This window comes from Balaenoptera ricei, chromosome 4 (assembly GCF_028023285.1).
Source record: "Balaenoptera ricei isolate mBalRic1 chromosome 4, mBalRic1.hap2, whole genome shotgun sequence".
Lineage (NCBI taxonomy): Eukaryota > Metazoa > Chordata > Mammalia > Artiodactyla > Balaenopteridae > Balaenoptera > Balaenoptera ricei.
The window spans coordinates 89,527,553-89,544,681 of NC_082642.1; positions in this window are offsets into that span (position 1 = coordinate 89,527,553).

Sequence of the window (17,129 nt, forward strand, 5' to 3'; positions counted from 1 at the left end):
AGGAGAAATCAAGAATGACTCAAGTTTCATGCAGTGGATAGGTAATAGTATCATTCCTGAGGCAGGAAGACTGGGGGATCAAGCAGATTTGGTGGGATAGAAATCATTTTGGATGTGTTAATTGCAGCACTTCCAAGTGCAGGTGTAGTATAGCAAGTTGGACACGTGATTCTGAAGCTAGGAAGAGAGGTGAACTGGACTTAGAGATTTGAGAAATCATCAGCGCTATAGATGGAGTTCAGTGCCATGAGAAAGAATGAGGTCACTCAGAAGAAAGTTAAAGAAGAGGGCCCACTCCCTCGCTGCGATCTATTGAAAGTCAGCCCTCGACACAAGGGTTTGTAAAGAAAAAAAAAAAAAAAGAAGAGGGCCCAGAACCCAGGCCTGGAGATGACCAACATGAAGAGGCCCCGTCTAGGAGGTGAGGCCAGTGAGCAAGAAGAAACACCAGAGTGGGTTGTCAAGGGAGCCAAGAGTGAGAATGTTCAAAAAGCATCTAGTGGCCAACTATGTAATTCTGCCTAGGGGCCAAGTGTTCATTAGACACAAGAAATCATTGGAGACCAAGAACAGTTTCAATGGGATGTTGGAGATGGAAGCCTAATTTGAGTGGGTTGAAGTTTGTAATATTTTTATACTAATGAAGAAAAAAGGAAAAAATCCCAAACTTCCTCTTCAGTGGACTGGTATAAATGGCAGCTCTTTCAACATCAGTTATCTTCCTTTTTTTCTCTCTCCAATTGAGGAAAATGTGCTCTCTTGTTTAGTCAGCTGTCAAAGTTGAAGCCCACCCACGAGGAAGCTGATTAGTCTGTCAGTCTTACTTGGGAAACACTGGCCTGATTGTCGTTATCTTTTCCCTTTCCCTCTACCAGTGAATTCCATTTTCTCAACTTCCTCTATTCCTTGCTCAAATCCCACCTCCAGACCTCTCAATATCCCCCAGAATGGGACATCTGTCTATCCTGTTTTCGCAAGCCTTTCGGCCTTGGGAAGCCTTTTATGGCATTAGGCAAATTGTTTTCCCACCCAGGCCCCATTCTTAATTTGTGCCCACCCTAGACTCCCATTTACTTTCCCCTAGAAATATCACCAACCAAGTGATAACTAGTAGCTGTGTCTCTAATAGAGCCAAATTCTAATATTATTAACATATCTGTAAGAAGGTAATGTTTAGTTCTTTCATGGCAGTGACCAGGCCTCTGTGACCATAGAGGGCTTACCACAGGGGAATGAAGAATTTGACCTAAGCTGGCCTTACTTAGTAAAACTTTATTGCAAGCATATAGTTTCTAAAAGAAGGCTCTTGTTCATCAAATTAATCATTGAATTAATTGTCACAAATTTACCCTAAGGAACAAGGACTTAAAGTTGCCCTCACCAGCCCCAACTAAGTGTGGCACTTGAAGGTGTTAAAGCCAAATTCCATCATTTTCCTTTGCTGGGTTATACCTCAGATTGGAATTGCTGGGTCATAGTGTAGGTGAGTATTTAATTTGGGTAAATGATATTGCCAAACATTTAACCAAAGGGGTCCTACTAATTTACAATCCCACCAGCGATGTTCCAATTGCTTTACATTCTCATCAACATTTTTTTTTCACACACACACACTGTATTTTATTTTTACAAGAGATAAATAGACTGACACCAAGCATTGTACATGGATGACCACAACAAAAGCAACAATGATTGCAATTACCAAACATGAAACACACTCATACTATGTCATAATATTGACATTCAGTCCAGTAATCCTCCACTGTAACAGCTCCTTTACTTTGCAGTGAAAATTGATTTGTATATTCTTTGCCTCTGAGTCCTTGTGGGATTTTTTTTTTTTTAATTCAGACAGAAAGTCACAAAAATTATACTCATCCTCATCAGTTCACTCAGTCCCATGTAATTAATTTTGTTTTTTCATCTTGATCTTTTGTTAGCACTTTTATGAGTTCATCAGTTTTTCATTAGAGTTCTGAAAATGCTTATTCATTCAGTTCAGCAGTACAGTCCGTTACCAGAAACCTGTACTTGTCAGAGTCTTTTCCATGTATTTCTTGAAGATGAAACCCTTTTATAGGAACATATTTGCAAAATCATCAGAGTACACCCAGAACTGTCTGTAAATGACAAAAGACTTAAAAATGACCACGGTTAAAGATTCGATGACAGTTCATAATAATGCAGTTGACAAGAAAATTAGTTATTTCTGAGATATACATTTTAAAGTAATAACTAGGATTATTACTTATAACATTATACCAGAACATATAAGATTTTTAGAAATTTCATGTAATGTCTGAAACATTTATATTAACATATTTCCATACATATTTCCATACAAGTACAAATATAAGATTTTTAGAAATTTCATATAATGTCTGAAACATTTATATTAACATATTTCCATACATATTTCCATACAAATACAAATATAAGATTTTTAGAAATTTCATGTAATGTCTGAAACATTTATATTAACATGTTTCCATACAAATAACCCAATGAAAGTTTAGTATTAGTTGTTTTGTTTGTTTTTTTATACTGCAGGTTCTTATTAGGCATCAGTTTTATACACATCAGTGTATACATGTCAATCCCAATCGCCCAATTCAGCACACAACCATCCCCACCCCACCACAGTTTTCCCCCCTTGGTGTCCATATGTCCATTCTCTACATCTGTGTCTCAACTTCTGCCCTGCAAACTGGCTCATCTGTACCATTTTTCTAGGTTCCACATACATACATTAATATACGATATTTGTTTTTCTCTTTCTGACTTCACGCTGTATGACAGTCTCTAGATCCATCCACGTCTCAACAAATGACTCAATTTCGTTCCTTTTTATGGCTGAGTAATATTCCATTGTATATATGTACCACATCTTCTTTATCCATTCGTCTGTTGATGGGCATTTAGGTTGCTTCCATGACCTGGCTATTGTAAATAGTGATGCAATGAACATTCGGGTGCATGTGTCTTTCTGAATTACGGTTTTCTCTGGGTATATGCCCAGTAGTGGGATTGCTGGGTCATATGGTAATTCTATTTTTAGTTTTTTAAGGAACCTCCATATTGTTCTCCATAGTGGCTGTATCAATTTACATTCCCACCAGCAGTGCAAGAGGGTTCCCTTTTCTCCACACCCTCTCCAGCATTTGTTGTTTGTAGATTTTCTGATGATGCCCATTCTAACAGGAGTGAGGTGATACCTCATTGTAGTTTTGATTTGCATTTCTCTAATAATTAGTGATGTTGAGCATCTTTTCATGTGCTTCGTGGCCGTCTGTATGTCTTCTTTGGAGAAATGTCTATTTAGGTCTTCTGCCCATTTTTGGATTGGGGTGTTTGTTTCTTTAATATTGAGCTGAATGAGCTGTTTATATATTTTGGAGATTAATCCTTTGTCCGTTGATTCATTTGCAAATATTTTCTCCCCTTCTGAGGGTTGTCTTTTCGTCTTGTTTATGGTTTCCTTTGCTGTGCAAAAGCTTTGAAGTTTCATTAGGTCCCACTTGTTTATTTTTGTTTTTATTTCCATTACTCTAGGAGGTGGATCAAAAAAGATCTTGCTGTGATTTATGTCAAAGAATGTTCTTCCTATGTTTTCCTCTAAGAGTTTTATAGTGTCCAGTCTTATATTTAGGTCTCTAATCCATTTTGAGTTTATTTTTGTGTATGGTGTTAGGGAGTATTCTAATTTCATTCTTTTACATGTAGCTGTCCAGTTTTCCCAGCACCACTTATTGAAGAGACTGTCTTTTCTTCATTGTATATCTTTGCCTCCTTTGTCATAGATTAGTTGACCATAGGTGCGTGGGTTAATCTCTGGGCTTTCTATCTTGTTCCATTGATCTATGTTTCTGTTTTTGTGCCAGTACCATATTGTCTTGATTACTGTAGCTTTGTAGTATAGTCTGAAGTCAGGGAGTCTGATTCCTCCAGCTCCATTTTTTTCCCTCAAGACTGCTTTGGCTATTCGGGGTCTTTTGTGTCTCCATACAAATTTTAAGATGATTTGTTCTAGCTCCGTAAAAAATGCCATTGGTAATTTGATAGGGATTGCATTGAATCTGTAGATTGCTTTGGGTAGTATGCTCATTTTCACAATGTTGATTCTTCCAATCCAAGAACATGGTATATCTCTCCATCTGTTGGTATCATCTTTAATTTCTTTCATCAGTGTCTTATAGTTTTCTGCATACAGGTCTTTTGTCTCCCTAGGTAGGTTTATTCCTAGGTATTTTATTCTTTTTGTTGCAATGGTAAATGGGAGTGTTTCCATAATTTCTCTTTCAGATTTTTCATCATTAGTGTATAGGAATGCAAGAGATTTCTGTGCATTAATTTTGTATCCTGCAACTTTACCATATTCATTAATTAGCTCTAGCAGTTTTCTGGTGGCAGTTTTAGGATTCTCTATGTATAGTATCATGTCATCCGCAAACAGTGACAGTTTTACTTCTTCTTTTCCAATTTGTATTCCTTTTATTTCTTTTTCTTCTCTGATTGCCGTGGCTAGGACTTCCAGAACTATGTTGAATAATAGTGGTGAGAGTGGACATCCTTGTCTCGTTCCTGATCTTAGAGGAAATGCTTTCAGTTTTTCACCATTGAGAATGATGTTTGCTGTGGGTTTGTCATATATGGCCTTTATTATGTTGAGGTAGGTTCCCTCTATGCCCACTTTCTGGAGAGTTTTTATCATAAATGGGTGTTGAATTTTGTCAAAAGCTTTTTCTGCATCTATTGAGATGATCATATGGTTTTTCTTCTTCAATTTGTTAATATGGTGTATCACACTGATTGATTTGCGTATATTGAAGAATCCTTGCATCCCTGGGATAAATCCCACTTGATCGTGGTGTATGATCCTTTTAACGTGTTGTTGGATTCTGTTTGCTAGTATTTTGTTGAGGATTTTTGCATCTATATTCATCAGTGATATTGGTCTGTAATTTTCTTTTTTTGTAGTGTCTTTGTCTGGTTTTGGTATCAGGGTGATGGTGGCCTCATAGAATGAGTTTGGGAGTGTTCCTTCCTCTGCAAGTTTTTGGAAGAGTTTGAGAAGGATGGGTGTTAGCTCTTCTCTAAATGTTTGATAGAATTCACCTGTGAAGCCATCTGGTCCTGGACTTTTGTTTGTTGGAAGATTTTTAATCACAGTTTCAATTTCATTACTTGTGATTGGTCTGTTCATATTTTCTGTTTCTTCCTGGTTCAGTCTTGGAAGGTTATACCTTTCTAAAAATTTGTCCATTTCTTCCAGGGTGTCCATTTTATTGGCATAAAGTTGCTTGTAGTAGTCTCTTAGGATGCTTTGTATTTCTGCGGTGTCTGTTGTAACTTCTCCTTTTTCATTTCTGATTTTATTGATTTGAGTCCTCTCCCTCTTTTTCTTGATGAGTCTGGCTAATGGTTTATCAATTTTGTTTATCTTCTCAAAGAACCAACTTTTAGTTTTATTGATCTTTGCTATTGTTTTCTTTGTTTCTATTTCATTTATTTCTGCTCTGATCTTTATGATTTCTTTCCTTCTGCTAACTTTGGGTTTTGTTTGTTCTTCTTTCTCTAGTTTCTTTAGGTGTAAGGTTAGATTGTTTACTTGAGATTTTTCTTGTTTCTTGAGGTAGGCTTGTATAGCTACAAACTTCCCTCTTAGAACTGCTTTCGCTGCATCCCATAGGTTTTGGGTCGTCGTGTTTTCATTGTCATTTGTCTCTAGGTATTTTTTGATTTCCTCTTTGATTTCTTCAGTGATCTCTTGGTTATTTAGTAACGTATTGTTTAGCCTCCATGTGTTTGTCTTTTTTACGTTTTTTTCCCTGTAATTCATTTCTAATCTCATAGCGTTGTGGTCAGAAAAGATGCTTGATATGATTTCATTTTTCTTAAATTTACTGAGGCTTGATTTGTGACCCAAGATGTGATCTATCCTGTAGAATGTTCTGTGAGCACTTGAGAAGAACGTGTAATCTGCTGTTTTTGGATGGAATGTCCTATATATATCAATTAAATCTATCTGGTCTATTGTGTCATTTAAAGCTTCTGTTTCCTTATTTATTTTCATTTTGGATGATCTGTCCATTGGTGTAACTGAGGTGTTAAAGTCTCCCACTATGATTGTGTTACTGTCAATTTCCTCTTTTATAGCTGTTAGCAGTTGCCTTATGTATTGAGGTGCTCCTATGTTGGGTGCATATATATTTATAATTGTTATATCTTCTTCTTGCATTGATCCCTTGATCATTCTGTAGTGTCCTTCCTTGTCTCTTGTAACATTCTTTATTTTAAAGTCTATTTTATCTGATATGAGTATAGCTACTCCAGCTTTCTTTTGATTTCCATTTGCATGGAATATCTTTTTCCATCCCCTCACTTTCAGTCTGTATGTGTCCCTAGGTCTAACGTGGGTCTCTTGTCGACAGCATATATATGGGTCTTGTTTTTGTATCCATTCAGCCAGTCTATGTCTTTTGGTTGGGGCATTTAATCCATTCACGTTTAAGGTAATTATCGATATGTATGTTCCTATGACCATTTTCTTAATTGTTTTGGGTTTGTTTTTGTAGGTCCTTTTCTTCTCTTGTGTTTCCCACTTAGAGAAGTTCCTTTAGCATTTGTTGTAGAGCTGGTTTGGTGGTGCTGAATTCTCTTAGCTTTTGCTTGTCTGTAAAGCTTTTGATTTCTCCATCAAATCTAAATGAGATCCTTGCCGGGTAGAGTAATCTTGGTTGTAGGTTCTTCCCTTTCATCACTTTAAGTATATCATGCCACTCCCTTCTGGCTTGCAGAGTTTCTGCTGAGAAATCAGCTGTTAACCTTATGGGAGTTCCCTTGTATGTTATTTGTCGTTTTTCCCTTGCTGCTTTCAATAATTTTTCTTTGTCTTTAATTTTTGCCACTTTGATTACTATGTTTCTCGGCATGTTTCTCCTTGGGTTTATCCTGTATGGGACTCTCTGCGCTTCCTGGACTTGGGTGGCTATTTCGTTTCCCATGTTAGGGAAGTTTTCGACTATAATCTCTTCAAATATTTTCTCTGGTCCTTTCTCTCTCTCTTCACCTTCTGGGACCCCTATACTGCGAATGTTGTTGCATTTAATGTTGTCCCAGAGGTCTCTTAGGCTGTCTTCATTTCTTTTCATTCTTTTTTCTTTAGTCTGTTCTGCAGCAGTGAATTCCACCATTCTGTCTTCCAGGTCACTTATCCGTTCTTCTGCCTCAGTTATTCTGCTATTGATTCCTTCTAGTGTAGTTTTCATTTCAGTTATTGTATTGGTCATCTCTGTTTGTTTGTTCTTTAATTCTTCTAGGTCTTTGTTAATCATTTCTTGCATCTTCTCAATCTTTGCCTCCATTCTTATTCCGAGGTCCTGGATCATCTTCACTATCATTATTCTGAATTCTTCTTCTGGAAGGTTGCCTATCTCCACTTCATTTAGTTGTTTTTCTGGGGTTTTTTCTTGCTCCTTCATCTGGTACATAGCCCTCTGCCTTTTCATCTTCTCTATCTTTCTGTAACTGTGGTTTTTGGCCCACAGGCTGCAGGATTGTAGTTTTTCTTGCTTCTGCTGTCTGCCCTCTGGTGGTTGAGGCTATCTAAGAGGCTTGATGGGAGGCTCTGGTGGTGGGTAGAGCTGACTGTTGCTGTGGCGGTCAGAGCTCAGTAAAACCTTAATCCACTTGAGTGTTGATGGGTGGGGCTGGGTTCCCTCCCTGTTGCTGTGGCAGTCAGAGCTCAGTAAAACCTTAATCCACTTGACTGTTGATGGGTGGGGCTGGGTTCCTTCCCTGTTGGTTGTTTTGCCTGAGGCAACCCAACACTGGAGCCTACCCGTGCTCTTTGGTGGGGTTAATGGCAGACTCTGGGAGGGCTCATGCCAAGGAGAACTTCCCAGAACCTCTGCTGCCAGTGTCCTTATCCCCACGGTGAAACAGAGCCACCACCCGCCTCTGCAGGAGACCCCCCAACACCAGCAGGTAGGTCTGGTTCAGTCTCCCCCAGGGTTACTGCTCCTTCCCCTGGGTCCCGATGCACACATTACTTTGTGTGTGCCCTCCAAGAGTGGGGTCTCTGTTTCCCCCAGTCCTGTCAAAGTCCTGCAATCAATTCCCACTAGGCTTCAAAGTCTGACTCTCTAGGAATTCCTCCTCCCGTTGCCTGACCCCCAGGTTGGGAAGCCTGACGTGGGGCTCAGAACCTTCACTCCAGTGGGTGGACTTCTGTGGTATAAGTGTTCGCCAGTCTGTGAGTCACCCACCCAGCAGTTATGGGATTAGATTTTACTCTGATTGCGCCCCTCCTACCGTCTCACTGTGGCTTCTCCTCTGTCCTTGGATGTGGGGTATCCTCCTTGGTGAAGTCCAGGGTCTTCCTGTCACTGACTGTCCAGCAGCCAGTTGTGATTCTGGTGCTCTCGCAAGAGGGAGTGAGAGCACGTCCTTCTACTCCGCCATCTTGGTTCTGCCATCCTCATCAACATTTTTAATTTAAGCCATTCGGTTATGTGTTTGGTAGTATCTCACTGTGGTTTTAATTTGCATTTTCATGACGAGTTAGAGCTTTTCATATACTTATTGACCATTTGAGAAGTGACTGCTCAAGTTGTTTTGCCCAGTTTTTACTGGTTCTTTGTCTTCTTCTTCACTGGTTTGTAGGCATTCATAATTCCAGGCATGAGACACTTGTCAGATATATGTATTATGAATGTTTTCTCCTGTCTATAGTTTGCTTTTTCACTCTCAATGTCTTTTGATGAAGAGTGGTTCTTGATTTTAAGTTCCATTTATCAATCTTTTTCTTTATGGTCCCTGCTTTTTGTGTCTTGTTTAAAAAAATCTTTGCCCACTTCCCACTGCATTTTTATTTACCTATGCTGTTTATATGCCTCTTCCCCACAACTGTGAGATCCTTGAGGGTAGAGGCTGCTGTATCTTATTCTGCTCTGTAGACTCAGAATCTAGCATAGAGCTTAGAACATGGTAGGAATTCAGGAATCACTTGATTAATGAATTAATTCATGCACTGGATGGAGTAACACACATCATCTCTGTGCACAGAGATTTTACTAATGATGCAAACAATACTGAGAAAACCCTTGATGCATATATATGAGAAGGAATAATTATGTCACTAATATTCTTTTAAACTGTATGTGAGCTGCTTTCTATGTGTGAAATTTCTATGTATGCAGATGTATATGTTCCTGACACAAAAGCTGATAAACCACTATTGAAAAGTTCATTAAATAGGATCCAGTACAATGAGGTATCACCTCACACCAGTTAGAATGGGCAGCATCAGAAAATCTACAAACAACAAATGCTGGAGAGGGTGTGGAGAAAAGGGAACCCTCTTGCACTGTTGGTGGGAATGTAAATTGATACAGCCACTATGGAGAACAATATGGAGGTTCCTTAAAAAACTAAAAATAGAATTACCATATGACCCAGCAATCCCACTACTGGGCATATACCCAGATAAAACCGTAATTCAAAAAGACACATGCACCCGAATGTTCATTGCAGCACTATTTACAATAGCCAGGTCATGGAAGCAACCTAAATGCCCATCAACAGACGAATGGATAAAGAAGTTGTGGTACATATATACAATGGAATATTACTCAGTCATAAAAAGGAACGAAATTGGGTCATTTGTAGAGACGTGGATGGATCTGGAGACTGTCATACTTCATAGAGTGAAGTAAGTCAGAAAGAGAAAAACAAATATCGTATATTAACGCATATATGTGGAACCTAGATAAATGGTACAGATGAACTGGTTTGCAGGGCAGAAATTGAGACACAGATGTAGAGAACAAACGTATGGACACCAAGGGGGGAAAGCGGCGGGGGGGGGGGAGGGTGGTGGTGGTGGGATGAATTGGGCGATTGGGATTGACATGTATACACTGATGTGTATAAAATGGGTGACTAATAAGAACCTGCTGTATAAAAAATAAAATGAAATTTAAAAAAAAAATAGGATCCAGTTTTCATTTTCATCGTAAAAGGGAATCATTTAGAGCCCAAATGAATTCTTGTATCTCCCCAGAGAATTGAATTTTGATAGAGGATACTAGGCGAGGGCTCACAAGCTTTATATTAAGAAGAAACATTTATTCACCTTATAAAACACATTTACAAACTATCTCATTAGACCCTTACAACAGACCTAAAGCAAGTAAAATAAATACTAGGTTAGCTTCATCATGCAGCTAAAGAGATTATAGCCCAGAGAAATTTGACTTGCTCAGAGTAACAGTGAGTGAAGTTGAAGGAAAGTGATCCTATGTCATCTAACTCTACACTCTATACAGCCCCACATATTGATGCTTGAGATATTTTTTTTTCCCAACCCAGATTCCAACTATCTTTTTGGAGGCAGTACTATGGTGCTTTGGCACCTAAGAGACCTGGGTCTCAACTTCTGCTACAAATACCTATTAGCTATGTGAACTTGGGTAGTTCACTGAGCCTCGGTAATAATCTGGGCCTTGGTTTATCATTTATAAAATAATGCCTACCTCACAAGTTTATTCTGAGAATTAAATAAGGTGCAAGATGCCTCTCCTGGGTTAGTCCTCTCTTTTCTTCTCAGCTTAGCAAAAAGGATTTTATTTGCAGTGTCTGTTAGAACATTTCATAGTTAGGCAATTAGAATGATTTGATGACAGAATGCCAGATGACAGAATGCTCAGATTTTAGAAGGTATTTCTGTTCCCAGCTCAATGACTTATCTTACAGCAGACACTCTCATTTCAGTATCATTAAAATGGTGGTACAGATGATGGTGGCCTAGAGCTTGAACAAAAAAGTTAGAAAGCTATTAAAGGGACCACAGCTAAGAGCAAAATAAGGAAGATGATAAGGAAAAAATGATGGCTGCCCTGCTTGGTGCTGTTTTCCCAAAGAGCCCAAACTCTGCAATGAGCGAAACAGATACGGGCTGGTAGTGTGTGAAAAAGTGCTGCTGCTTGGGAAAGAAAGGAGGATAAGGTATTTCTCATGGGTGCATCCTCTGACTCATTATGGCATTTTAGCTCACGAGGCCATGCTTCCTGGTTCCTTTCTTAGGGTCACATGAAAATGAGTAGATGGTGGGTCATCAGGAGAGGGCTCTTCAGGAAGAGGAAAGCTCCTTTGTTGCAGGCCTGTGGGCAGCAGTGTGCGGGCATGCATGCCCACACACACACACACACACGCCTGAGTGACTTCCACATATAAATAGCGCCTCTCTGACCCTCTGTAGGAGTCCTGAAAGAGAAGCCTCCCGTCCAAACCTGCAGGAGTTCCAGCTGAGGCCACAGGAGTTCAGGCCCACTCTGAACACGGAGCCCTTCTCCAGGTTCTTTCTCTCCCATCCTGATTCTTGCCACCGGATGCAGGTAAGCAGAAATGGAAGGGCCCAGTGAGGGGATGGCCAGGGAATAGTTTGGTCTAGCAGTTAAGAGCACAAACTTCCAACTCAAAGGAGATCTGGCTCAGCCAACAAGCAGCTGTGTGACTTCAGGAAATTTGTTTAACATCTCTTTGCCTCAGTCTATCAACTTCAGGCCTTTACACATGCTTAGAATACTTTTCCCTTCCCAACTTTGCCCGTCTAATGCCTTGTTGTCAGGTTTTAGCTCGGACAACACTCCTTCCAGGAGGCTCCGCCTTGCTTCTGCAGATAGGATTAGGCAATCCTCCAGTGCTTCCATCACACCTTCAGCTGGACCGTTATGCTCCACACTTGCTCATTGCCTGGTTAGTGTCCCCACCAGACTTTAAGTTCCTCAAGAGAAGAGTCTCTCTCTGGTTCACCAGAGTGAATAGTGCCTGGCAGATAGTGGTCACAATAAATATTTAACTGATGAAAGAATGATAAAGGTCTGGCTAGGTGATGAGTTAGGTAGAGAGACACACAGAATTTAAAGTCTCTTCCTCTATATGACTCAGCTGATCACTTAAACTGTTGCCCAGACATCTAGGTAATGATTTGTTCACCCAGCCAGGATCTCAGGTTAGAACAGGGCCCCCCTAAAGCCTGGTTGTAAGGTTTTACCTTATGATCCTGCTTGTCTCTTCAGATATCAAATTAGCCAAACTCTTTGCTAATCTCCTGGCTCACATTTGTGGAAGCATTTCTCAGAATGTTGTGATTTCTAGGGGAACAAATCAAGGGGAGGAAGTGAAACTCCAACTGAGCCACAGCCCTCCTAGATGCAGCAGCACAGCAAGTGCTTTTAGCAGATTAGTAGGACAGCCAGGATTCTCTGAATCCCACTCATCCCAAAGGCCATGCTCAACTTAGTTTTCCCTCTGCACGTTCATATCTTTTAGTTTCCCTTCTAAAACTCTTTCCTGATAAGAATAATTTCCAAAGAAGAGATTGTCGGGGTGGGGAGGTTCATGTCGGTGATCTATTGTCTAGACAGGCCTTATTCATAGGTGGAATGATTCAAAGGAGGCTGAAGGCATTCCTGAACAAAAGGTTCTTCCAGCCGGTGGTCTAGAGTGTGCCTCAATGTCCAACCACACACCAGTCCTTTCTTGGGCCCCTGACAAAATGTCAGTCATCTGAGAGGCATGTGGGTTAAAGTCGTTACTTGCTAACACCCTGGACACACACTGAGAGCTCGGCTCTCAATGGCAGGAAGGTCTGGGGAGGGAGGCTGCATCACAACCTGTTTGGGGGGGGTTGTTATCATACAGATGCCAGGCCCGCTGACAGCGGAGCAGGCTTCTCACCCTGAGGACCTGTGGAGGAAGCGGCCGGTACCATACCGGCTTGGAGGACACTTCAGGAAAAGAGGTCTCTGTGGTGGGCCCCTGGGGGAGGGGGCAGGGGAAGGGACAGACCAACCCTCCTGATTCCTGGTGCCCCCTCTCCAGGCCCCTTGTATCCTTGGAGTAAGGGCCACTCTTCCTCCATATCCTACCCCCAACTCCTCCAGCGTGTGCCCTCCTCCACAGAGACCCGAACTTCCTTTCATCAGGGATGAGTTATTTTATTCACCGTTTCAGAAACATGGCTTAGAGAGCAAATACCCTGTGGAGAGGGCACACGGTGGAGGCAACTCATCCCACTAAAATATTAGCAATTGCGTCAGAAAGTTCCCTGCTGGGAGGAGCAGCTGAGATGAGTTTGGGCTCTGAGATTAGGGAAGCAAATGTCACCAAGGGCTGAGGAGGCTGGGGAAAGGGGGTAGGGGCGGGCAGGACAAGAGCACCCCCTTTCCTGCCCCAACCAAATGGCCTGCTCAGTGCTGTGTCTAACACCAGTCTCTATATAAGCTGAAGTCTGGACAAACAAAAAAAACCTAGGCTAATCAAGTTTGTCTTTTTTTAAATTAAGTTCATAAATTGTAAAACCGTTTTTAAAAATGTATGATAAAATCGAAATTTAGGATAGTCGTTCCCAGAAAGGAGTACAGGAAGATGATAGAGAGGGCACACCTGGGGCTTCAATAGTATTAGTGGTAAGAATCTATTTTGTAAACCAGTTGTGTTTACATAGGTGTTGTTCAATTATTCCACACAACTAGCAAGAGCAAATATATTATATACCTTATGCTTAATTCTTTAACTCTGAAATATTTCATTATATATGTAGGTGTATGTATATTTGTAAAAGAGAGATTGAGGTGACGGCTTTGATCTATACATATTTTCTGGTTATGGGCAAAGCTGTGTGTTAGGAGGGGAGCGTCAAGAGCCTTAAGCTGAGCCAGACATGTAACTGAATTGCAAAGTGGCAACAAACCACTTCTTGGGGATGTCATGGTACTGATTTTTTTCAGATCCACATTGACATGAGTCTACCCAAATATTACGAGTCCTATTCTAATTCATATTAAAAAAGAAAAAGTTCACAGATCAGTGAAAATTTAAAAGGGAGAAACGGCTATAAGTAAAGGTGTGGAGGAGGCATTTTACAACCTATCTAGACATGACATTTTAATTTGTAATCAATTTTATTGATATATAATTAAAATACAATAAAATTCACCAATTTTAAGAGTAGTTTGATGAGTTTTGTCAATATATATATAGTTGTATATTCATCAGAATCTAGGTATAGAACATTTTTATCACATCAAAAAGTTTCCTTATGTACTTATATTAATCCCCTCTTCTATTCTCAGCCCCTGACAACCACTGATCTGCTTCCTGTCACTAGTTCTGCCTTTTCTAGTGTTTATAATTTCATATAAACAGAATCATACAGTGAGTAGTCTTTTGTTTCTGGCTTCTTTCATTTAGCATGATTTTGAGATTCATCCATGTTGTTGCACGTATCCGTAGTTTATTGTTTTTTATTGCCTAGTAGTAGTACTCATTGTATGGATATACCACAGTTTATCTATTCACCTATTGATGAACATTTGAGTTATTTCTCACTTTTTTGTATTTCTCATTTTTAATAGATTTTTTATTGTGGTAAAATATATATAACTTAAAGCTTGTTATTTTAAAGCTTGTTATATTAAAGTGTACAACTCAGTGGCATTAATTACATTCACAATGTTGTGTAACTATATATTACCATTACCTGTTTCCAAAACTTTTTCATTACCCCCAAACAGAAACTCTGTAAACATTAAACAATAACTCCCCATTCCCCCTTCCCCTCAGTCCCTAGTAACCTCTAATCTACTTTCTGTTTCTGTGAATTTGCCTATTCTGGATATTTCATATAAGTAGAATCATACATATTTGTCCTTTAGTGTCTGGCTTATTTCATTTAGCATAATGTTGTTGTGCTTCATTCATGTTGCAGCATGTAACAGAACTTCATTCTTTTTATGGCTGAATAATATTCCATTGCACATATATATATATATATATATATATATATATATATATATATATATATGTATGTATATATTTTGTTCATTCATTTATCTGTTGGTGGACACTTAGGTTGTTTCCATGTTTCTAATTTTTAGTTATTATGAATAAAGCTCCTATGGACATTCAAGTACTAGTCTTTGTGTGGACATGTGTTTTCATGTCTCTTGGATAAATATATAGAAGTGGAATTACTTGATCATTTGGTAAGTGACTGTTTAAGAAACTGCCAAGCTTATTTCCAAAGTGGCTGTACCATTTGCATTCTCACCACATATCTATGAGACTTCTAGTTGTTCCACATCCTCACCAACACTTGGCATAGTCCAACTTTTTAACTGTAACAATTCCAGTGGGTACGTAGTAGGATCTTATTTTGGTTTTAATTTGCACTCCCCTATGTTAATGATGTTGAGTGTCTTTTCATGTTCTTAGTTGTCATCCATATAGCTTTTCTTTTGTGAGATGAAATGAAGTGTCTGTTCACATCGTTTTCCCATTTTTAAAAACCATCGTTTGCCTTCTTTTTTTTTTTTACATTATTTTATTTATTTGGTTGCGCTGGGTCTTAGTTGCGGCAGGCATGCTCCTTAGTCACAGCTTGCAGGCTCCTTAGTTGCAGCATGCATGTGAGATCTAGTTCCCTGACCAGGGATTGAACCTGGGCCCCCTACACTGGGATTGTGGAGTCTTAACTGCTGCACTGCCAGTGAAGTCCCTCAGTTGTTTGTCTTCTTATGGTAGAGTCTTAAGAATTCTTTATGTATTCTAGATACAAATCCTTTGTCAGATGTATATGTGGTCACATTCACATACATATTTACAAAATATATATTGTGAATATTTACTCCCAGCCTGTGTTTTGTCTCTTCATTTCCTTAACGGTGTCTTTTGAAGAGCAAAATTTTAATTTTGAAGTAGTTTAGTTCATCACTTTTTATAGGTTGTACTTTGTGTTCTATATAATAAATCTTTATCTAACCGAAAATCCCAATGATTTTCTCTGTTGTTTTCTTGTAAAATTTTTATTAGGTTTAGATCCATGGTCCATTTCAAGTTAATTATTGAATAGTGTTTGCAGTAATAGGCAAAGTATATATTTTTGTTTTGCATATGGATTGTTCCAGCATCATTTGTTGAAGAAACTCTCCTTTTCCCACTAAAATACCATCTTTTTCAAAAATCATTTGATCCTATTTGTATAGCTCTATTTCTGAATTCTCTAGTCTGTTCCAGTGGTCTGCATGTCTGTATACACCATTACTTCGCTGTCTTGATTACTGTAGCTTTATAATGTCTTAACATCACATGATGTAAGCCCTCCAACTTTGGTCTTCTTTTCCAAATTGTTTTGAAAAATCTAGGTCTTTTGCATTTCCATGTAAATTTAGATTCAGCTTGTCAGTTTCTACGACAGAACGCTGCTAGGATTTTGACTGAGATTGCACTGATATTGAGCCTTTTGATTCATCAACATGGTACATCTCTCCATTTATTTGGGTCTTCTTTAATTTTTCTCAGTAATGTTTTATAAATTTTAGTGTACAGGTCTTGCACAGATTTTGTTAAATTTATCCATAAGTATTTTCTATTTTTATGCTATTGTAAATGATATTGTTTTTTAACTTTTATAATTTATCATTGTTTATATATAGAAATACAATAGAATTTTTGTATATTTAATTTTTTATTCGGTAACCTTGCTAAACTCACCTATTAACTTTTTGATAGATTCCTTACAATTTTCTACACAGATAATCATGTTACTGTGAATAATGATATTCTTACTTCTTTCTTTCATACCTGTGGCTTTTGCTGCTTTTTATTTTCTTATTGCACTGGAAAGGACCTCCTGTACAATGTTGAATGGAAGTGGTAACAGCAGACATCTTTAAAATGACGTGTTTTAAAGCAAGAGGATGACACCTTTAAAATTTTGTTTTTCTGTATCAAGTAGAAATAATCACTGGCTTTAATAGAGGTACAAGCAAATTATGATGGGATGAGGAGTGTGTGTGTGTGTGTGTGCGTGTGTGTGTGTGTGTGCGTGTGAGTGGGAGCTGGCAGAAAATGGAGCAACTAAATCCTATCCATTGGGAAATATTTATAATATGCAGAGTTTTTAAGCAAGTTCCTTGGCTCTTCTTGATCTGACCCTAGGAGGTGACAGTGCCTCTGGTCTATTTCCCCCTCCCCACCCTATGCTCCTGGGGTTTCCCCTACCCACCAGCTCCCAGTAACAGAGCTACCATGACCCTCTTTCCATTGGTTCCAGGACACTGTCC